Source organism: Camelus dromedarius, chromosome 23 (assembly GCF_036321535.1).
Source record: "Camelus dromedarius isolate mCamDro1 chromosome 23, mCamDro1.pat, whole genome shotgun sequence".
Classification (NCBI taxonomy): domain Eukaryota; kingdom Metazoa; phylum Chordata; class Mammalia; order Artiodactyla; family Camelidae; genus Camelus; species Camelus dromedarius.
In genome coordinates, this window is record NC_087458.1 from 19,624,508 (window position 1) to 19,648,276 (window position 23,769).

Genomic DNA, 23,769 nt, shown 5'->3' on the forward strand with positions numbered 1-23,769 from the left:
TTCCTTATTACTGCTTATGGTCTTGTGGGCTCGGAATCCAAAATTACTTCAGTAGCACATAATCTACCCGGAGTAAAGCCAGACCAGACAAATTGCTTCTTGGTCTTCCTTTGGAAAGAAGACTTGGAGGCCTGGCTCTGCTACTTCCCATTTCTGTTTCTCAGGAAGAGCTTTGCGTAGCTGAAGGGCCATTTGTGCTTCAAGTAGAGCTTTGCCAACCACGCCTACCTCTTTGGAATGTTCCCATCAGCTCCTGAAGGTGCTGCTGTGGGTGTTCTTTCATGGGCTCATGTTCATTTGTAGCCCACAAGCTGGATCACAAATACAGACAAGTGTGGAACACTGCCCTACCTAATTCCTACCTTCCTTTCCTACAAGAACACCAAGCTTTCTGCCAAAGCTTTCCATCCAAAATCAATTTTGAAGTTGCAAGCCAATGGGGTAGCTTTTACCCAAACAAATATTGGCAGACCCTGAGCCTTCGAGACCAATCTAGAAGCCCCATTGTCCAAGGCTGGATTATCATCACCTCCAAATTAGGAGGATAATACAGCCTAAGAAAATTTCCAGCCATGAACTTGAGGTTCATAAAGTATTTCTTTCAGATTCACTACTCGGAATTTGCAGATACAAATCAATTAATGATGTTACCACCAGGCTCTGGCCTTGGGGCGGGGGGGGGGGGGGGGGGCTCCTTCCTAAGAAATGTATAGAGGGAAATCCCAGAAAATGGACAGAAGTTTGTGCACCAAAATGGAAATGTAGGGTCTTAAATATTTCCAATATGCTAATACAACTGAGAATCCCTGACAAGAAATGTGACTACCAGATGGACCAGGCAAGTGCTGTGCCTAAAGGAGAGGATATTTTAGAACTGAGTTTCCTGCACTGAGGGGAAGCACAGGAAGAGGAATGTGTTATTTGAGAGTGGAGGGGCTGCAGGGAGAGGCTGCTAGTGGACCCAGCAGGAGAGTCAGGAAAGGGAAGAAACAAGATTCCTGGCAACAGGGCCCAGCCAGCTGTGTCATGTGACATGTTTGTGACCTAGCATGTTTGAGTATACTTTGACCGTGGATCTTCTGTGAAAAATTTCGCAGAGACTGTGTTTCTTGGAATACAATGAGGGAAAGAGCTATTGGAGAAAAAGAACGAAGAACGGTCATGACTTAAAAAGAAACCCACCCCTTTTTATCCAATCTTCAGGTGGTCCTGTGGAACGGTGACCAAAAGCTGAGACTAGAAAGGCGGCCATCGGAAAGTTTTAGTCACTCTAGAAGCAAGTGTGTGGGAAGAGGTCCTGGTGTACCTCAGTGCGAGACACGGAACAAAGATGATGTGGGACAAGGCAGGGCACCCCTGCCTGCTCCCCTCCCTTCCTTTCCAAGGCATACATTTTTCTCTGAAGGGCGTGAGAAAGAGGCAAGAGCTGAAATTTTTCTAGCAATTCAGACCCAGAATTTCACTTCCAGTTTGATGCTTTTTTGGTAAAAGAGCATCCACTGGACCATTCAGTTAACCACAACACACATTTATGGTCCCCCTTTTATGTGCTAGGTGCTGGAGATACAGAGTATCAGAAGCCCCATCTGTTTGAAGTCTATGGTTTATCAGAGACTCTGCTTGCAGAAAGTCGGTGAGTAAAATTTCTTGGTTTTGTCTTTCTTGGAGTGCTTCACAATGCAACAGGTTCTTGGAAATCTTGTTTTGTTTTTCAAAGAAAGCCTGATCTAGCTGCTGGGGTCACTGCATTCCAACCCTAGTGGAATAAGTTTAACTACTGTTTGTCAGATATTTTCCTCTTGAGGGGCAGTGCTACAGGTGAGCGCAGTGCTGTTAGCTGATTCATTTCAAGACCTGGGGTCCAGGAGCAAGTTCAAAACCAACTCAAATGGGGTTATGACCTGAACTTGTGAAAATATTTTTTTCCTCCACCGTGTGACCTTCTAATTGCTTAGTTATTAGTTATTTTTCTCATGACTGGAAATGAGTTGCCTCACTCTACGTGTGTAGCTTTATCTTATCAAGTGGCAAACTGAGAGAAATTTAAACTCACACAGAGGCTAAAAAAGGAATTTGAGAGATTACCACCAAAGAGGCATCTAAGGTTGAAAGTTTGCTTTCCCTGATGCTTCCTGGGAGTGTCGGGAGCTCCAAATTTAGGCAAAGGGGCAACCAATACTTAATTTTTAAGATTGCTGTGTTCTCTGTAGCCTTCTAGGGGTCTCCTCCTTTGTCTGTGGTGAGCCCATAAATGTTTTCCCAGACTCAGCCCAAATGCACAACCTGTGAAGCTTTCCCAAACACCTCCTGAAGGAACCAGTTGTCTACACCGTGCTACATTAATGTACCAGTTGTCCACACCATTGCTAAACCATTTGTCACACTGAACCGGAATTGTTCCTGCATATATCTCTCCACTTCAAGTGTGAGCACCTCCAGAGAGACTTGTCTTATTTCCTTTTGAGAAATTTCCTTCTTCACCATCTCAGAACATAACAGAAGTTTGGTTCATTTTGCAGAACAAATGAATGAATAATGTTTTACTTAGAAACAGGAATGTACAACTTTACTTACAACAATAATATACATTTGGATGGTATTTTAAGAACTTACAGAGTGTACTTAGCTACATTATTCTGTTTGGTTCTCAAAATGTCATAAGGTAGGCAGATATTAGCGCCCCATTTCTACAGAGAACAACATTTAGAGTAAGGGAAGGAGACTGCTCCACTTCACCCTCAACTAGGAAGAGAAGGAATGGGGACATAAACCCAGATATTCTGATTTCAAATACAGGACTCATACCATCACACTTGGCACTCTGTGAGACAAGAGGGAATCTTTGAAGACAGGAACGTTACTTGAGACTCACTTCAGAATAGAAAGGACTGATTTCAGTCTGGAGCCACAAAAGGTGGTTTTAATACTTGCCAGGAAGATAAGGCAGCTCCTTCTAGTTTCGCCAAAGCATTTAAGAGTTTTGAAGTTAAAGATTTTTGAGCAGATATAGCTGAGGCAACAAAGGGAAGACCTGTGAAGGAGAAAAAGGACATGGAAAGAGAAATATAATCCAGAAGGCCCTTAGAAGGCTCTGGATGAGGCAGGTATTTGGTATTGATTAAAGGCAATGAGACAATCGGCCAAGGAAAAAGAAATAAAGGACATCCACATTGGAAAGGAAGAAGTTAAATTATCTCTGTTCAAAGATGACATGATTTTATAGAGAGAGAACTCTGAAGACACACACACACATATGTGTTAGAGCTAATACATGATTTCAGGAAAACTCCAGGAGACAAAAATCAACACACAGAAGTCAGTTATAATTGTATACACTAACAATGAATAATCCAAAAAGGAAATTAAGGAAACAGTTCCACTTACAACAGCATCAAAAAAATTTTAATCTGCAAATGAATTTAACTAAGGGGGCAAAAGATTTGTACATTAAAAACTATAAAACATTACTAAAAGAGGTTAAATACACAAATAAATGGAAAGACATCCCATGTTTATAAGTTGGAAGATTTAATTTTGTTTAGATGACAGTACCGCCCAAAATGACCTTCAGATTCAATGCAATCCCTCACAAAATCCCGATGGTGTTTTTGCAGAATTAGAAAAACCCATCTTAAAATTAATGTGCAATCACAAGGAACTCAGAATAGCCAAAACCATATTGAAAATGAAGAGCAAAGTTGAATAACTCACACTTCCTGATTTCAAAACTTACTGCAAAAAGAAGTTAAAATTGTACAAAATTGGCATAAGAACAGAAACATAAATAGAACAGAATAGTCCAAAAATAAACTTTTGCACAGAGAGTCTTGATTTTTTAACAAAAATGCCAAGACCATTCAGTGGGGAAGGGACAGTCTTTTCAGTGGAGGGTGGTGCCAGGAAAGTTCGACATCTCATGCTAAACAAGGAAGTTGGGTGCTTACCTCACACTATACACACAGTTAACTCAGATTAACTCAGATGGATCAAACACCTAAACATAAGAAAGAAAGCTTAGAAGAAAACAGAAGGAAAATTACCCGACACTGAATTCAGCAATGCTTTCTTGGACATGACACCAAAAGCCCAGATAAGAAAAAAAAAAAAAAGATAAATTGGCCTTCATCAAAATTGTAAACTGTTCTGTATCAAAGGAGTTTGTCAATGGAGTGCAGATGTAACCCATGACCACAGGATAAAACATTCACAAAGCATGTCTGATAAAGGATCAATATCCAGAGTATATAAAGAATTTCTGTAATCTAACAGCAAAAAACAAAAACCCCAATCCAAAAAATGGACAAAGGGCTTAAATGGACATTTCTCCAAGTAAGATAACACAAATGGCCAAGAAGCACACGAGAAGACGTTCAGCATCACTAGCCATTAGGGAAATGCAAATCAGAACAAATCAGAACAAATGAGGTACCACCACACATCCATTAGGATACCTATTATCCAAAAATGGGGGAGGGAAAGAGGGTATAGGTCATTGGTAGAGTGTGTGCCTAGCATGCATGAGGTCCTGGGTTCAATCCCCAGTACTGCCATTAAAAGTAAACAAACATGAAAACAAATATATGTATGTATATGTATGGCTGAAACATTATCTGTACACTAGACATTGACACATCGTAAACTATGCTTCAATTAAAAAAAGGTTCAGAAAATAAAACTTAATTACCTCCTCCCCCTCCAAAAAGGGGGGAAGGGAATAAAAAGTACTGGCAGGTGTTGGCCTGAACCCCACAGACCTACAAACCCTGTACTTACCCATCGGGAGACCAAAGAATGAGCTTGGAGTCAGTGACAGAGCCACCAATGGTTCATGGATGGGGGAGCTTACATGTCTGAAGCAAGGTCCTAGAGCAACACCCCACTGTGTGCAGCAGACAGAGGGCAGGATGTGGTGGCAGGCTTCACTCCCAGAGGGAGGGGGAGTTCACATCAGGTTGTCTCACCAGTTACCAGGGAAACTAGTAGAGGGGCACACCACTCAACACCCCTTTGGTAAGCTATCATAGTGGCTGAAGTTAGAACCATCATTAGCTTGGGCCTGGGGCAAGTATGCAGGGAGGTCAGCCAGCTGAGTAGAGTGTAGGTGAAGCAGGCCCTGGTCAAGCAGGGGACGTACAGAGAGCAAGAGAACAACCATCTTGGTGGCCTGACCATACACTCCACCCCTACACACTCTGCAGGACCCTTACAATCGTGGTCCATCCCTCTTCCACCAGATCCCTGGGGTCAGGTAGGTAGAGGGCACTGCAACCAGATACCAAACACACGATACAGACAGCAGAAGCCAAAGAGTATCAAGAGTAAGGTACCTAGTATGCTTTAAAAAAAAAAGTCATTCATCAGGATGTGGGAAAATCTTGGAGCCAAGCACTTACCAGGTCAATGGAGAGGGAGTCAACGCAGCAGTGCCCTGTCCAGTTATAAGGAAGGTAGGGCCACTCCTGGTCTTCACAAACCCAGAGCCACCCTCCCCCATGGGGAAGGAGCCAGCAGTCACGGTGCAGTTCTGCCTCCTCCTGTTATGTTGGGTGCCATCAGGGGCAGACGCATTAGGTCTTTGCAAACAAAATCGCACTAAGGGCTTACTGTTGTTGGACACAGCAGGACGGTGTTGTGGGTAGTAAAAGAATTTACCAGAGACAAAGAAGAGTTTAGGAGAGAAGGAGAAAGCTTAATAGGCATGCTGCTGCAGGCAACAGTGGGCCACACAGAGAGGCTGCTGAGGCCTTTCCTGGGGAGGGGCTGGTGAACAGAGGGGGCTGCATGATCAGTTCATGTAAACGTTCTTGATCGGTTACAAGTGAGCTAAGACTTGTCAAGGGCTATTCAGAGCAATGGGATTTATGACTCCAATCAGGAGGACCATATGGTCTGAGACAAGTCAACATGTGAGCTGTCGTGAGGCTAGCCATTTTCCAGGGCTGTTAATTCTGCTAGGGCAAACACGTCAGAAAAGGGTGTCCTTTTTGTTTTGGCTTTTTTTTTTTTTTTTTTTTTTTTTTTTGAGGGACTGCAGGCAGACATCAGAAAGCCCAGGGCCTCAGCAGGCACCAGTTGGCATGACACTTGTGTGTCTGGAAGTCAGACTATTCCACTCCACACAGCATAGCCCTGGGGTCTCCTGGTCAGTCACCCCGGCAAAGTGACATATTGTAAAGTGACATTTACCAACAGGGTGCTTTCTGACATACTGGTATGCAGGACAGAGATGGCAAGAGACACCCCCCTTCCATTGTCAGTTGTCCCCACATGGTTGCATTAACTGGGTTAATTTTCCATGGAAGCCCAAAGGAAGCCAAAAATAGCACCTTGCTGTAGACCCAGCAGTTAGACTCATTTCACAGTGAGACCACTGTGGCTGCTCATCCTCAGATTCCCTCCAGTCAGGTTAGGAATGAAATGTAATAAAACATCTAACAGGCGCAACACAGGGAGCGCGTAACAGCTAAGCAAAACACGAGCACTAACTGAACGGAGAGGTAATACCACACCTGCCCGTGGTTTTTGTCCTCGTCTGCAATACAGTTCAGAAAACTCAAGTTTTCAGCAATACAGGACCACATCTACAGTGGCCACCTCATTTTACCTTGGATGTCTGAGTCACAGCTAACCATTCTGACTTTCAAATGCAATTCCCCTCCTCAATGGCCAAAGCAGATGGACAGTGCATGTTCGATGGGCCAGAATACAGGTCACTGTGGTCAGCCAAGTTTAAGTTAAACCATGTATAAGCCAGAATCACTTCCCTGTACCCTCAGTATATGCACATTTTTTCATAATTTCCCCTTTTGGTTGCAAATATTTTGACAGACCAAAGTATATGTCCCTTGAAGCCAGGGTGAATGCTGCCTGCCCTGGGTCCAGGTCACATCCCTCAGTGCTAGACCTCCTTTGTATTTGCCTAGTTATCCACGTTGGGATCAGATATTGTGAACAAGCTCAGAGGTGTGGTGATGGGGAAACATTTTAGAAGCTGTATGTTTCATCAATTATACCAAATTGTTATACAAACATTGTACATGTGCTTTCAGGGGCAGGCTTAAACAGTGACACATGTCATAAGCAGTTACACTCTGACGACTTCACTCTTTCCGTCCTGAGCATTAGGGCAAAAGTACAGCTAACAGTAACTTTCATAAATACTGACCCCTCAGCAGAACTACAATTTAATATCCACTGGAACGTAATATTTTTCTCTCTAAAATTATCCTCTTCTCCACCAAACACAGCCAAATCAGGACTAATTTGTTTGCAGAATAAGTCTGGTCAGTTGACCACAGCTGTGGAGGAACTCCTCAGAAGGAGTCTGACTGAATTCTCAGAAGGCTTCTCAAGGCCAGGAAAGCCATGCCAAAGGCCATCAGAAGGCTCCACCTCACTGGATTTCTCTCTTCTAGAGGTTCCCCAAAAGTAACGTGATTCCTGCATTTGCCAGGAGACCCGTCTTTCCCATTCACCTGATAAGGCTGCTTGGAACCCAAGAGCCTCCAGTTTCTGGAGGGACCAGGCAGAGAGAAAAGAAATAGTTCAATTCTACCCACAGGTGTAATTTACAAAATTGCTATAAGTCATCACTAACGTGAGGGGGAAGGGCTTCCCCATAATCTGGAAAACACAGATAAAAACGAGGAATATTCCAGAAAAAAAAAAAAAAAACACCATGAAAATTATCACCATGTTCACCAGTTCAGTCAGTAACCAGTTCTTTTGCTAATTTTGTATGAAGCTTAGGAGGGAAATGCGCAGGACGCAAACGCTAGATAAATGAAGAGGGGGCATGGCTGTTGGGATGTGATAATGACCAGCTGGAACCAGCTGAAATCAAGGTGGCTTTGAGAATAGTCCAGTCACTGACCTTTAGCTCATTATACCTTCACTGTAATACTAAAAATCACCCCCTTCCGCCATGACAGTTCCCAGGTGGACCACAAAAGGCCAAAAAGTGGGCAGTGGCCCCAATTCCTGGGAAATCCCCACCCTTCCCTGAAATGGCACAACTATTCCTCCCACTCATTAGCCTATGAAATCACTTAGCCCATAAAAACCTAGGACCCCGCGCCTGGGGCCACTCTCACTTTCCAAGATGGTACGCATTCTGACTATGGAGTGTGTCTCTCTCCAAACTTGCCTTTGCTTTTCTCTGGCTCGCACCTGAATCCTTTCCTGTGAGAAGTCAGGAACCCTCACCTGGCAGTTCATCCTACACATTCTTGCAGGTCCCAGGACTTGACATTTCCATCTCCTGCAACATCTTTTGTGGCGACGAGGAGCAGCGACATCAAAGGGCATAATCTTAATCCACCTGTCAGGCTGTGGCTCCCCTCCTCCATGGAGGGTGGCTGGGATGGAGGGTCCTGAGCCATAAAGACCAAGCAGCCCCTTAGGTGACAGGTGATGCTGTCCACAGGATCTGGCAGAGACCAGCTCTCCAGCCACGAAGGAGCCTGACAAGCCTGAGGCTGGCTTTTCTCTGCTGGCTCTCTCTCACCTTCTGGTTACATCACTCTCTTTGGACCCGCGAAGGTCCATGAGACAACCACCCAGACTTCCAAATTAAGGCGACAGCAGGTAACCTGCAACTTGGTCCGGTGAGTTTCCCCTCTGTGGCTCCTTGAGCCCGATTCCCCCTTCCTACTCATTCCCAGTCTCAGTCCAATTCCAGGACCCCATCAGGGGGCACAAATGGGAGCCCTCTGCTAGATCTGTAGTTCGGCCCCCGTCCAGTGCTGTTCTCAGGGCTCACGGCCTCATTGCTCCCCTGAGCAGAAGTCACGGGCACTTCCCTCTCTCAGGTGTTATGGACTTTCATTTCCTAATCTAGCTCAGATTCACATGATCCATCACCCTGGGTTTTCCCCTTCTCCTCCTCCTCTCAACCCCTCCTAACTTCTTAGACTGTCTCAGGTCCCTGAGCCCCCTCGCCCAACAGGGTGGATATTGCCTCTGTCTCATACTGTGGGGAGGTATCCCTCTTTAGCCTCCCCTCAGCTCATTTTCACCCCTTTGGTTTTCTGATCTGACACTGTAAGTAAGGGTCACATCCTGGAGGGAGCTTTCTCCTGTATTACTGTCATCACATGGCCTGGTGCCCCAGCCTGACCCTTCGACTCTATCTACTTCTCTTCTTTTGCAGGGTGACAAAAGATTATTCCCTTAGCCAATTCACAGCCTAGGTGTCCTCCCTCCCTCTCTGAAGGGTTCACTCTGGTCACTGTTTCTCCCGCTGGCTCTTGTTCCTCTCGTTAGTTAACCCGGGGGCCTCCTCAGGCTTGCAGAACAGGCAGGCCTCAGGTGCCCACAGGGATCTCACTGTTGCACTTTGCCAAACAAACCCTTTAAGGCCAGGCAGCCACAAGCCCAGTTTTCCCTGCTTAAACACCTCTTCTGTTGAATTCCCTACGCTGGAGTCAGGGGCTATCACAGATTGGGCCATTTATACTGTCTCTTTAACTGCCATCAGAATTTGATTCTGCAACATCCCCTGGAAGGGGTCCATCCACTGAAGTCCCCAGCGCACTCCCTTCTGAGGACGTTGGGCTATCAGGGACACTGGGAGAGCACCAGGACAGATTACTACCATCTGGCCAGGAACTGTCAGACCCCTGTCTCATCACGACACTCTAACCAAAACTGGGGGAGACTTCAAGCACCCCAAAGAATTCTCCGTTAGGAGGCATATTAGTTAACTGGGGTAAATTTAGACAAGATGGCTTAAGAATAAAGAAATTAATTTTCTTTTCCAATACCGCATGGTCCCTAAGGGACCAAGAAATCTGGCCAGAAAGTGTGTCACTGAATTACAATACCATAATGCAGCTGGATCTATTTTGTAAAAGGGAAGGTAAATGAGAGGAAGTCCCATACCTCCAAGTGTTCAGGACACTGTTCCAACATCCAGATCTAAGAAGCCCTGCTGGGCATGCCTGGCTCACACCCCTCCACACTGCCTTCTTCCCCATAGGAGCCTGATGTTTACACGATCCCTTCACGATCTCTGAATTCCACTGAGAACTCCTACCCTCCCCCAATTCTAGAGGGATGGTTTTCTGGGCCATTGACCCCTGGTGTACCATCTTAGCTGCTGGAAATTCCACCATTTTATCCCTCTAGCCCTGTCCTGTATCCTCCATTACCGGAGGTGAGTCCTGCCCGTACACCACGAAGCAGGGCTACCTACCAGCCTCCTAGTTCCAAACTCTGTCCCTTAAGGGAAGTGCCAGCTGGTGATGGAGAACACAGTCCTCATGCCTTTTCCTATGGCTGACCTTGCTACTTGCAAAGAGAAATTTGGACATTTTTCCAAGGACCCCAGTTGGTTCGTAGAGGAATTCACCAAGCTGACAATGTCCTATGAACTTACGTGTGGGCGGGGGGAAGAACCTACCTGCTTTCTTTCTACCTGCTGCACCTTTGAAGAAAAAAGCCCGATCCTTGGTGCAGCCCAGGCATATGACGATGAACTGGAAGCCCAAAATCAAGGACGTATAATCTACCTTACTAAAGGGGATACAATCCCCAGCCAAGTCCACACTGGGACTACCAACAGGGAGGTGGAGGGCAAAGAACCACTTCATAGCTTGCCTCATAGAAGGAATGAAAAGATATGTTGTTAGCCCCTTAATTATGACAAAGTCAGAAGTAAGACAGGGAAAAGATGAGAATCCGGCCCTCTTTCAGGGCTGCCTGGTGGAAGCCTTTAGAAATTACCAATATTAATCCCAACACCCCTGAAGGGCAAGTCCTAGCAAACACCCATTTTATTGCTCAATCTGCTCCAGGCATTAGGGGAAAAATACACAAGGTAGCTATGGGCCCCCAAGACCCCATGAATCAGCTCATGGACTTGGCTTTTGGAGTATTTAACAATAGAGATAGAGTTAGGGAGCAAAAAGGATTCAGGGACAACAATGAAAGGCACCATTACTGGTGGCACCCTAGCCCCTGCACCACCTCAGGGTTGTCCCCCTTGTGAAAGTCCATGGTAGGGGCAGGATCTAGAAAATGTGGATCAGAGCCACTGTCCTGCCAAGAAGGGATTGGTTTTAAATGGAGCCAGGAGAGCCACTGGAAGGACAAATGCCCCCTGTATGGAAAAAGTCCACCGAGCCCCTGGCCAAGATGCTAACGAGAGGGCCACTGGAAGCAGGACTGCCCCCAGTCCTGAAAGGGGTTTGGGGCTCCCAAACCAATGATGGCAGAGAGGACTGAGGACTGACGGGGCCCGGGACCCTCCCTGGCTCCCAAAGGATCCCTGATCATTTCTCCAGAGGAGCCTTGACATGGCAGATAGGAAATTTTATTTTATTAAATATGGGGGCTGTCTACACTGTGCTAACTGATTTTCCTAGACCCTTGTCCTCCCAGTCCTGTACAGTAGGAACAAGCATCAGTAGACAGCCCAAAGCCAAGTGATTCACCCCGCTCCCCACACCCCACACCCACTCCCGGCTGCTTACTAGGAAGTTTTATCTTTGCACACCAGTTCCTGCCCAAGCTCCAGCCCCTTGTTGGGAAGGGATTTGCTCACTAAATTCCAGACAATGGTTCAATTTAGAAACCCCCTCACAGAAGGCACCCACCAGAAGAAACAATTGTGTGCCTAAGTCACACTCAGAGGATGGCTCCCTTCCAGCTCATGCTGTTTCTCAAGTAAACCCCTCTGTCTGGGACACTGAGGTTCCTGGCAGAGCTACTGACATGTCCCCAGTACAGATTTCACTGAAACCCAAAGCTGATTACCCACGGGAAAAAAGAAAAAACAAAAAAACAGTATCCCTTGAGGCCCAACGAGTTATCCAGCCTTTAATAACCAAGTTCTTGAAACATGGGCTGTTAGGACCCTGCCTATCTCCATGTAATACCCCAATTCTGCCCATAAAAAAACAAAGGAGAATACCAGTTTGTTCAAGACCCAAGGGCAATACCCATTTGTTCAAGGACCCAATGAGGTAGTGATTCCAGTTCACCTGACAGTCCCTAATCCATGCACCATACGGACACAAGTTCTGGAAAATGCAAAAATAGTTCACAGGGTTAGACCTAAGATCGCCATCTTCTGCATTCCCCTGCAACAAGACTCAGTATCTCTTTGCCTTTGAGTGGACAGATCCAGACACTCATTACAGTTCCCAGCTAACCCGGACTGTGCTGCCCCGAGGCTTCAGGGACAGCCCCCGCCTGTTTGGGAAAGCATTAGCAAAGGGACAAAGAATTAGAGTTGGTTACTTGGTCTCTCCTATTGTATCTGGACAACCTCCTAATTTCCAGTCCCATTAGGGAGAACACAGATAAAAAAACACAATTAAGGTCCTCAACTTCCTAGGGGAACAAGGATATTGAGTTTCTCCTCAAAGGCCCAGATTTCTACCCAACAGGTTAATCACCCAGGATATGTGTTCACCCCAGGACAAGGACTCTAACCCAGGGCCAAAAGGAGGCTATAACCCTTCAACTCCCAGACTAAGGGGCACCTTTCTGGGGCTGGCAGGATTGTGAAGGATCTGGATAACTGGAATCAGCTCGTAGTAAAGCCTCTCTGTGAGAACCTAAAAGGAGGTGACCACAAACCCCTCAACTGGGATGAAAATTGCCAACAGGCATTTCTAGCTCCAAAACAAAAATCAGGAACCATGCCTGAATTGGATCTCGGGAACTTAGAAGAACCCTTTACCCTCTACATAGCTGAGAGACAAGGGGTAGCTCTGGGTGTCCTCAGCCAAAACCTCAGGGACCTCCCTAGAGCAATAGTTTATTTCTTAGAATAACTTGGTGAGGTGGCCACTGGATGGCCAGGATGTCTCAGGGCAGTGGCTGCCACTGCTCTGTTAGTAGATGAGGCCAATCAGTCCACCCTGGGACAATCATTGGAAGTCCTCACTCCACCAGACACAAGGAGTCCTAGAAGCAAAAGGACACCAACGGCTGATGAGTGGACGATTGCTTAAAGTCCAAACCCTCCTTCTAGATACCCCAGACACAACTCTGAAGGTCTGCCAAGTCCTGGACCCAGCTGCTCTAATGCTGGAGCCCCCACCCCAAGGGTTCCTTGCTCACTCCTGTGTGGAGACTATTCAACACGTTTACTCCAGTCGGCCCAACCAAGGACGAGCCCCTGACCCAGTCCCGATGCAGAAGGTTTACCAACAGTAGCAGCGTCATAGTGAAGGGGTGAGAAAGGCCAGCTCCGCCGCTATCTGCCTGCAGACAGTTGCTCCGCCCTCTCACACTTCCGCCCAAAAGGCCGAGTTGACTGCCTTGACCAGAGCCCTCCAGCTAGGAAAGGGATTAGGAATCAAGACAAACACTGATTCCAAGTGGGGGTTCCTAGTGCTGCATGCCCACGCTGCCACACAGAAAGAAAGCAGACTACTAACAGCCAGAGTCCCCCGTAAAGCACCAGGCAGAAATTCTAGAACTCCTAACAGTGATCCAGCTTCCAAAGGAGGCTGCAGTCATTCAATGCAGAGGTCACTGGCGCGGCAATGCCTCCCTCGTAAGGGGACACGCCCTGGCTGGCAAGGCGGCTGAAACTGCAGCCAAAGAACAGCCACTCCTACCAGCTCAGCTCTCTCACCTGACAGTCCCCTCCCCAAAACCGCCATCCCGTACACCTGGAGAACTCGTGGGCTCAACACAGGGGGCTGGAAAAGACTGTTCAGGGCGGCTGACAAAAGATAACAAACTTCTCACTCCTGGGACCAAGCAATGGAAAATAATTAAGCACTTCCACAAACCCTCCCACTTAGGGCTGGACTCCCTGTTCAAACTGGTTGTACAGGTGTTCCTGAGTAAGGGACTGTCCTGAACTGATAGAGAGGTATCGCCAGGGCTTATGAGCTTTGTGTCCGCAACGACCCAAGAAGCCACCCCATACCTTCACCCCTAACCGGCCCACACAGCATCAAAGAACATATCCAGGGGAAGACTGTCAAACGGATTTGACCCAAATACCCCAATGTAGGGACAGAAATATCTATCGGTATTCATAGACACCTTTCTATGGGGGAGCTTTCCCTACTAGAACTGAAAAGGCAATAGGAGTATCCGAATTTCTGCTTAGAGATAATCCCGAGATTCGGGTTCCCCAAAAGCTTACAGAGTGAAAGCAGACCTTCCTTCACCGCCAAGGCAACCCAACAGCTTTTCTCAGCTCTAGGTATTAACTACTGCCCCTGCTCTTCCTGGAGGCCCCGATCCTTAAGTAGAGAAAGCAAATCATGTTCTAAAAAGAACGCTTGCTAAGCTGTGCCAAGAGACTTCAGAAACCTGGGCCTCCCTCCTCCCTGTAGCCCTTTTACAGACCAGGATGGCTCCAAAAGGAATTTTAAAGCTTAACGCATTTGAAATGACCCATGGGAGGCCCCTTGTGACTACAGATCTCGTGTTTGATGAGGAAACCCACAAGCTGGTCTCCCATATCGTTAGCTTGAGCCAAGTGCAATGGGCGCTCCCAGAATACAGAAACGAAGTGCTGCCCACCCTCACAAAAGGCTGAGGTCTCTGTCCAGTCAGAGACTTTGTCCTACTAAACACTTAAAAGGAACGGTTCCCTGAGGACCAGCTACAACCAAAATGGGACCATATCAAGTGTTACTAAATTCCCCAACTGCTGTCAAGCTACAGGGAGTTAACTAGTTGGGTACATCTGTCTAGAATAGAACCTCTATCATATAAGTCCCAACAGGAACTAGAGGGACCTCTACTCCTGCGAGCCAGTGGAAGACCTTAGATAAGGTCTTCAAGAAAACAGATAAGTGACTTCATGTGGCCCTGGTAGGGCCAGTAATCCTGTGTTTCTGACTATCATGCTCTTATTCTGCCACTTTTCAGAACCCCCTCCCCCGGTAAACATTGTTTTTGCCCCTGATGGGTCTGAAAAAATATATAGTAATGTAATGTCAAAAGCCCTGGTATTCCTAGTAGGGTTTCTGATGACGGCCACGGCTCAGGGGGAATGTGAAAATAATGCCATAGTAAACACGTCCAAAACAGTCGCCCAGGAAGAACAGTATATAATCGCTGGGGTCTGCCCAGGCTTACAACCGTTACAGGTACAAGCAGGTACATACAAGAAGAGCTTTACCAATTCAAGCACATGGCAAAGTTCACACTCACACGCACAGCTAGGAGTGCCACAGGCAATAACCCCGTCAGGTCCAAAAGCTTGCCTATGCTTGACTCTTTAGAAAGGTGACATTAACTTTTCCATTAATCATGGCTACTTTTGTTATCCAGAAAGCCAGTCATTCGTCCAATGCGACTACACCTCCTGGGTAAGGTGAGCCTCTTTGGAACAATCCCTGGCCACTGGATGGTAAGATCAGCACAGGGTTTTGGAACCCAGACCCAAACTGCATTCCCACCAAAGCCTCCACTCTGCCTGCTTGTAATGAAGCCCAGACCCAAAGTGCCTACGGGGTAGGGGTGGACTGGACTAAAAGATGGGCTAGTAATTTTCAGGCTCTCTAGAGGCAGTGGGTAAAACCTTCTTACTACACCATCTCATCTAAGCCGAGGGCATGGAATACTCCTGGACTGAATCATTTTTAATATACTAATGGGCCCTGGTTCCCACATCGCATTCATAGCTTGTCCCTTCCATGGATCCAGATGGCTGCCTCCTTCTTAAATTCTTCTATTCCCAGATCTCCAGAACTGACCACATGCTGGCCCACAAACTAAGTGGTAAAGCCTCAGTAAATTTAAGAAAATTGAAATCATACCAAGCATCTTTTCCAACCACAATGCTATGAAGTCAGAAATCAAATACAAGGAAAAAAAAAACTGCAAAAACTGAAAACACATGGAGGCTAAATATGCCACTAAACAACCAATGGATCACTAAAGAAATACTTTGAGACAAATGAAAATGAAAATACAGCAATCCAAAACCTCTGGGATGCAGCGAAAGCAGTTCTAAGAGGGAAGTTTATAATGATACAAGCCTACCTCAGGAAACAAGAAAAATCTCAAGTAAACAACCTAACCTTACACCTAAAGGAGCTAGAAGGAAAAAACAAAACCCAAAGTTAGAAGAAAAGAAATCATAAAGATTAGAGCAGAAATAAATGAAATAGAGACTTAAAAACAATAGAAAAGATGAAACTAAAAGCTGGTTCTTTGAAAAGATAAACAAAATTGATAAACCTTTAGCCAGACTCAAACAAAAAAAGGGAGAGGGCCCAAATTAATAAAATCAGAAATGAAAAAGAAATTACAACTGACACCACAGAAATATAGGGATCATAAGAGGCTACTATGAGCAACTACATGGGAACAAAAAGGACAACCTAGAAGAAATGGACAATCTCCTAGAAAGGTACAACTTGCCAAGACTGAACCAGGAAGAAATAGAAAATATAAACAGACCAATTACCAGTACTGCAAATGAATCAGTAATTTAAAAACTCCCAAAAGTCCAGGGCCAGACGGCTTCACGGGTGAATTCTACCAAACATTTAGAGAAGGGTTAAACACTTACCCTTCTGAAACTACTCCAAGAAATCGCAGAGGAAGGAACACTTTCCAACTCATTCTATGAGGCTACCATCCCCCGATACCAAAACCAGACAAAAGACATCACAAAAAGGAAAATTACAGACCAATATCACTTTTAAATATAGATGCAAAAATCCTCAATAAGATACCAGCAAATCAACACCAACAATGCATTAGAAGGAACATACACCATGATCAAGTGGGATTTATCCCAGGGATGCAAGGATTTTTCAAGACCCACAAATGAATCAACATGATACACCACAGCAACAAACTGAATAAAAACGATACGATCATCTCAAAAGATGCAGAAAAAGCTTTTGATAAAATTCAACATCCATTTATGATGAAAACTCTCCAGAAAGTGGACAGAGACAGAACATACCTCAACTTAATAAAAGTCATATATGACAAACCCACAGCTAACATCATACTTAATGGGGAAAATCTGAAAGTATTCCTTTAAGATCAGGAACAAGACAGAGATGCCCACTCTCGCCACTTTTATTCAACATAGTTTTGGAAGTCCTAGCCATAGAAATCAGAGAAGAAATAAAAGGAATCCAAACTGGACAAGTAAAACTACTGTTTGCAGTTGACATGATACCATACATAGAAAACCCTAAGAAGTGACCAGAAAACTACTAGAACTCAATGAATTTGGTAAAGCTGCAGGATACAAAATTAACAGACAGCATCAGTTGCATTTCTACACAGTAACGACAAAATATCAGAGAGAGAAATTAAGGAAACAATACCATTTACCATCGCACCAAAAATAAAATACCTAGGAATAAACCTACTCAAGGAGGCAAAAGGCCTGTACTCCAAAAACTTTATGACACTGATGAAAGAAACTGAAGACGACATAAACAAATGGAAATATATACTGTGTTCTTGGATTGGAAGAATCAATATTGTTAAAATGGCCATACTACCCATGGTAGAAAATATTTGCAAATGATGCGACCAACAAGGGAGTAACTGACAAGGGACTTATTTCCAAAATATACAATACACCTTAAATATAAAAAAAAAAAAGCAAGCCAATCAAAAAATGGGCAGAAGATCTAAACGGACATCTCTCCAAAGAAGACATACAAATGGCAACAAGCACATGAAGGGGTGCTCAACATCACTAATTGTTAGAGAAATGCAAATCAAAACTACAGTGAAGTATCACCTCACACCAGTCAGAATGGCCGTCATTCAAAAGACCATGAACAATAAATGCCGGAGAGAGTGTGGAGAAAAAGGAACCCTCCTACACTGTTGGTGGGAATGTAAATTGGTGCAGCCACTATGGAGGACAGTATGGAAGTTCCTTAAAAAAATTAAAATAGACTTACCATATGATCCAGCAATCCCACTCCTGAGCATATATCTAGAAGGAACCTCAATTCAAAAAGATACATTCACCCCAATGTTCACAGCAGCACTATTAACAACAGCTAAGACATGGAAACAACCTAAATGTCTATCAACTGATGACTGGATAAAGATGTGGTGTATATATATGTATACACACACACACACACACACACACACACACAGAATGGAATACTACTCAGCCATAAAAAAGAATAAAATAATGCCATTTGCAGCAACATGGATGGACCTGGAGATCGTCATTCTAAGTGAAGTAAGCCAGAAAGAAAAATGCCATATGATACTGCTTATATTTGGACTCCTTAAAAAAAAAAAAAGAAGGACATGAACTTATCTACAAAACAAAAAAACTCAGAGAAACTTATGGTTACCAGGAGGTAAAGGAGGTAGGAAGGGATAAATTGGGAATTCGAAAATTGCACCTCTTGGGGAGTTATGGAAATGTTAGCTATCTTGATTGTGGTGGTGGTTTCATGGTTGTGTACATCTATCAAGATTCATTTGTACATCTGAAATATGTGTAGTTTACTGTACAGGAACCATACCACAATAAAGGTGTTTTTTAAAAAACGATGGCTATTCAAGAATTCCAGCTCAAACTGCCCTCTGATTTAAAGCAAGAAGCTGTCCTGCCTCTGGGGCCCCCAGATCAGGCAACCAGAGAAGTTTACTCCCTGACAGGCAGGGTCAATGCCCCTGTCCAGCCCTGAAGCACCTACAGAAGAAGGACCATCGCCCTTCTGCTGAGGAGGGACTGAGACAGGAGGGAAAGGGGCAGAACGCAAACGCTAGATAAATGAAGAGAAGACACAGCTGTTGGGATGTAATAACAACCAGCTGGAACCAAGGTGGCTTTGAGAACAGTCTAGTCATTGACTTTTAGCTCATTATACCTTCACTGTAATACTAAAAATCACCCCCTTCCGCCATGACAGTTCCCAGGTGGACCACAAAAGGCCAAAAAGTGGGCAGTGGCCCCAATTCCTGGGAAATCCCCACCTTTCCCTGAAATGGCACAACTATTCCTCCCACTCATTAGCCTATGAAATCACTTAGCCCATAAAAACCTAGGACCCCGCGGCTGGGGCCACTCTCACTTTCCAAGATGGTACGCACTCTGCCTATGAAGTGCGACTCTCTCTAAATTTGCCTTTGCTTTTCTCTGGCTCGCACCTGAATTCTTCCCCCGTGTGAAGTCAAGGACTTGCTCACCGGGTGGTCTGTCCTAAGGACTTCTGCCTTAGGATTCCGTCCTAAGAATGTCCTAAGGTCCCAGGACATTACTTATCCCTCTCCTGTGACTAAGCCGTGAGGTTTCCCCTTAGGATTCTTTAATTTCTTACTTAGTTCAGCATGATCTATAATTTACGTTCCGCACCATCTGTAATTTATCAGAGACCTTTACTTCCTATGAATCTTTTTAAAGATGAAGCACCTTTCCAACAGGATCAGGGCACAACAGTAACTGTCTACGTATGACAAAACTTAAAAACAGGCAACACCTGATTACAACACAATCAACAAAGATCTGGGTTACAACAACTAGAGTTATGACCGATTATAATCTTAACCCTTAAAAATCATCTCTGACAAAAATCAAGAATTGTGAACTGTTTGTCATACCAGCATTTAAACTCACACTTTTGTCTGCCTCTCCTAAAAAGGCAAAGATAGGTAAACAGACTCACATCACAATTAATGTTCCAATGTTTGAACCTATTTGAAATAACCCAGATAGTCAGTGAATTCTCTTCATTTAACTTAGCTTAGCAAATTACCAAAATCTGGAGAGACTGTTTTAGATAGACATTCCCCAAACCTAATTATTCCTATAGAATTTTAAAAGGATTCTTTTTTTTTCCCCCTTAACTCCTAGGGATTAAATTTCCTGAAAGTCCACGTAGATTATCTACATCTCAAAGGCACAAAAAGAGAAATATCAATTCCTTCCAGAGAGCTAATTTCCTCGGCACAAGCAAAAACCAGTTTTAGAATGTCAGAAGAGTCCCATCTTGGACATTTTTCAGGGATTTTTTTTTTTTTTCAGTTTCTAAATAGTCGATCCAATTTAAGCAAATAACAGTAATAGACAATAATATACATTATTCACTCACATTCACATGCTTGTTTCAGAGGAACATGAACCGGCATTTAAGTGAACCTTTCCTTCTGCTGTTAGCTCAGCCACCGCAGCCTTTCTTAGTGTAAATAGCAAGGCCAGCCCACAGCTGCAGCCACTGCCTTATTACTGTCTTAACTTGTTTCTCCCCACTGTAATGGTGGCCGGTATCTCTGCAACGGCCTTTCGGGGTGTCTGTGAGTCCTCCGTACTCCCTTGGTGGCCCCCGTTTATCAAGGACAGCCGCCACAGAGCCCCACTTGCTAGCGAGCGGCCACCCCGGGAATACACCTGTAACTTTCAGGCCCCACGTGTTAGTAAACAGCGCCCGCAACTTTCCATTCCCCGCCTGTCCTTATTTCCCAGTATCTCAGAGCTCAGGGGAGTTTCCTTGGTCTCGTGGCTGCTCCCGTGCAGACCTACAAGCCTTGTACTTGCCCATCCTCAAAACAACAACAACAACAAAAAGAGGCCGCAGGCTGCGACACAGACACCACTGGTCTAAAGGATAAAAGAACTTACCCGTCCGAGGCAAGGTCCTGGAGCAGCATCCGGCCGTGCGCGGCAGCGGAGGGCACGACATGGCTGCCCGCTGACTTCACCTCCCCGGGCTCCGGGCGTTGCCATTTATAGAGGGCATTGACGACACGTTTGCTAATCAGTCACCAGGGAAACTAGCAGAGGGTCACGCCCCTCACGGGCCCTTTGATAAGCTAAAGGTGGCTAAAGTTAGGTCAATTATTAGCTGGGGCCTGGGGCAAGTAAGTAAGGAGGTGAGTCAGGTGAGTAGAGGGTAGGTGAAGCAGACCCTGGTCAAGCAGGGGGACGTACAGAGAGCAAGGGAACAGCCATCTTGGGTGGCCTGACCATACAGCAAAGATGCGGAGGGATTGGAACTTTTGCGCCTCACTGGTGAGAATGTAAAATGGTACAGCTGCTGCAGAAAACAGATTGTCAGTTCCTCAAAAAGTTAACCATAGAACTACCATACTATCCAACAATTCTACTTCCAGATATATACCCAAAAGAACTGAAAGCAGGTATTCAAACAGATCTTCGTAAACCAATTTTCATGGCAGCATTATACACAATGGCCAAAAATTGGAAACAACTCAAATGTCTATCAACAGAAGCATGGATGAACAAAATATGGTACATACACACAATAGAATATTACTCAGCCTTAAAAAGGAATGCAATTCCAACATATGCTAAAATATGGATAAACCTTTAAAATATTATGCTAAGTGAAAGACACAAAATGCTACATACTGTATGTTTCCATATTTATACAAAATAACTTTATTAGGGAAAAGAGTAAGTGTAAAGAGGATTCTTAATAGGAATTAATAGGAAAGTTATGACTTTTAACATTGCCTTTGAGGATAATTTTTTATCTTCTTTCCAGCCTTAATTGTATCCAGTCAAACCTACTGTTGTGCTTGAATTTCTAGTACTTTGCTGTCATTGGATACATTTTTTAAGAGGGGATTTATAATTCCTTTATAGTTTCCCAGCAGTTAAAAGAGGGAACTTATAATTCCTTACACTCAGAATTCTCAGATAATATCTTAAATCTCATACACATGTCTCTGCTCCTCTACAGTACCCTAATTAATTGCATTTGGTTTTCTCAACTTTTTCGTAATTGAAAAGATCTGGAAATGGAGTCGCCTAAAACATGTTTACAGGTATATTAACTGCTCATCTCTTTTGTTGTCTTTCCCATCCTCACATTTGATCAGGCCATCCCATCGTACTCCTTAAAGATAAAGGTTCAGTTCCCATTGCCTTTTGATAACACCAAGGACTAAAATCAGTTTGCATACAATTCAGGATGTTTGCATATGCTACTTTCCCCCTCAACTGTCTTAGAGCATTTCAATTAAAAGGTTGGTATATAGAAGTGTAAACCCCTATTTAACAAAATGTATTCTGCAGAATGTTAACAGATATTTCCTGGAAAAAAATTATTCCGTAATCCAATGAGTTGAGAAATAATTAAGATACTTAATTAAAGTAGACTTTTTTGGGCAATATTAGAATGGAAACCTCATCAGATGAAGAATTTTTCCTTTGTTCTCTGTTGTGTCCCCAGTGACTAGAATAATGCCTGACACTTAGGAGACATTGAATGAATATTCGTTGAGTGAGTGAATAACGTTTCAGAGCCTTTAATAGCCTCAGGCACATTCAATTTCTAAGAAAAAAAAATGCTATAAATAGCCGCCTGAACATTTTTGGCTGTCAAATTCTTTTTTTCCCCCCAAACACTTAGCAAAGGTGACATTCCTTGGCACACACTGAGGAAAATACTACTGAAAGACCTTCTAAATCAGTATTTTTTGCCTTTTTGTTGTAATTATCATAACATATTTTGATGGAGAAGAAATTAAAATTTTCTTGAACCATTAATAATATTTGTCTTTCTGGACAAGTAAAATGACAAACATAAAAGTACTTTGATGTGTGAAATACCATCTGTAAGTCAACTTATTCCATTTAATAGCTTAAAATTAGTACTTAGAAACAAATATCTCAATAGATCTGAGCTTCTAAATAGATAAGTAGATATTAGCAAGGGAACTCGCCTATGTATTAATGACTTTCGAGAAACACCTGGTTACCAGAGCCATGCTCTCTGAGATGGTGAGCCTGAGATTTCATGCCTCCTCCCACACAACCTGTCACATTTTTTGTGGCACCCCCCTCTTTTCTCTTTAATAGCTTTATTAATATATAATTCACATACCATAAAATTCACTCATTAAATTATGTAGCTCTGTGGTTTTTAGTATGCTCACAGAATTGGGCAAGCATCACCAAAAGCTCATTTTACAACATTTTCATATCACCCAACAAAAGCTCCATGCCCACTGGCAATCCCTCCCCCTTTCCTCAGCCCACAACAACCACACATCTACTTTCCGCCACTGTGGATTTGCCTACTCTGGACATTTCATTGTGAGAGAGAACATGAGTGGAGCCATTAAAAACAGAGCTGGAGCTCTATGCACAGCCTGTTTTCTGAAACTCTGAACAAAGCCAAACCACCAATGCTACAAGGAGTCAGCAAGAACAAGAAAGGACTGATAAAAATGAACTTTTTTTAAGTAGTGACTGCTCCATCTGACCAATCACTGAGGTACAAAGCTAGCTTTACCTCATCTTTAACCAATGAAGATTTCACCTGATCAATTACCTCATCTTACACTGCTTAACTCTTTTTAAAAACAACTTAACTCATCTTCCTCTCTTTTTCCCACAAAAACCCTGAGCCCCTCTCCTGTAACACAAAAGAATATAATACGTATTCTACTATACTAATTTGATTCTCTCATCATTTCTGTAATTATATTTTTAAGTTATTTTAGTAGTGGGTGCCTTAGTTCAAGTTAATACTAACTTTATTTCAATTGTATATAAAAACCTTTGCTCCAGTATGCCTCTGTTCTTTCCCCCTTTCTTTGTGTTGTCATTTTCATACAAATTATATATTTATTCATTCCAAGTACAACCATTTTATACTTACTTGCTTTATGTAGTTGTCTTTTAAATCATATAAAAGAGGAAAAGAGTTAGAAACAAAAATACGCTTATACTGTCTTATCTTTAGCCATGTACTTCCCTTTTCCAGTGCTATTCTTTGTGTGGTTTGAGTTACCATCTAGTATTCTTTTATTTCAGCCTGAAAAGCTTCCTTTGGTGTTTCTTATTAAGTAACTCTGCTAGTGATAAATTGTCTC

General features: G+C 43.9%; 1 protein-coding gene and 2 long non-coding RNA genes across 7 annotated transcripts in view; 2 read left to right on the forward strand and 1 right to left on the reverse strand.

Moving 5' to 3' along the window:
* Positions 1-20,609, reverse strand: part of TNFSF18 (TNF superfamily member 18) — a 61,335-nt gene extending 40,726 nt beyond the window's left edge. For all 4 annotated transcript variants that reach the window (XM_031435746.2, XM_064477994.1, XM_010984533.3 and 1 more), the window contains exon 1: positions 20,546-20,609. The gene's annotated coding sequence lies outside the window, so the exon portion shown is untranslated. The remainder of the gene's footprint in view (positions 1-20,545) is intronic.
* Positions 1-23,769, forward strand: part of LOC105092772 (uncharacterized) — a 74,173-nt gene that overhangs the window by 37,584 nt on the left and 12,820 nt on the right. For both annotated transcript variants that reach the window (XR_010377550.1, XR_010377551.1), the window contains exon 4: positions 1,555-1,633. This is a non-coding gene — a long non-coding RNA (uncharacterized LOC105092772). The remainder of the gene's footprint in view (positions 1-1,554; positions 1,634-23,769) is intronic.
* LOC135319000 (uncharacterized) lies at positions 8,114-18,224 on the forward strand. Its single transcript, XR_010377552.1, has 2 exons — positions 8,114-8,606; positions 15,253-18,224. It is a non-coding gene; the product is annotated as an uncharacterized LOC135319000 (long non-coding RNA).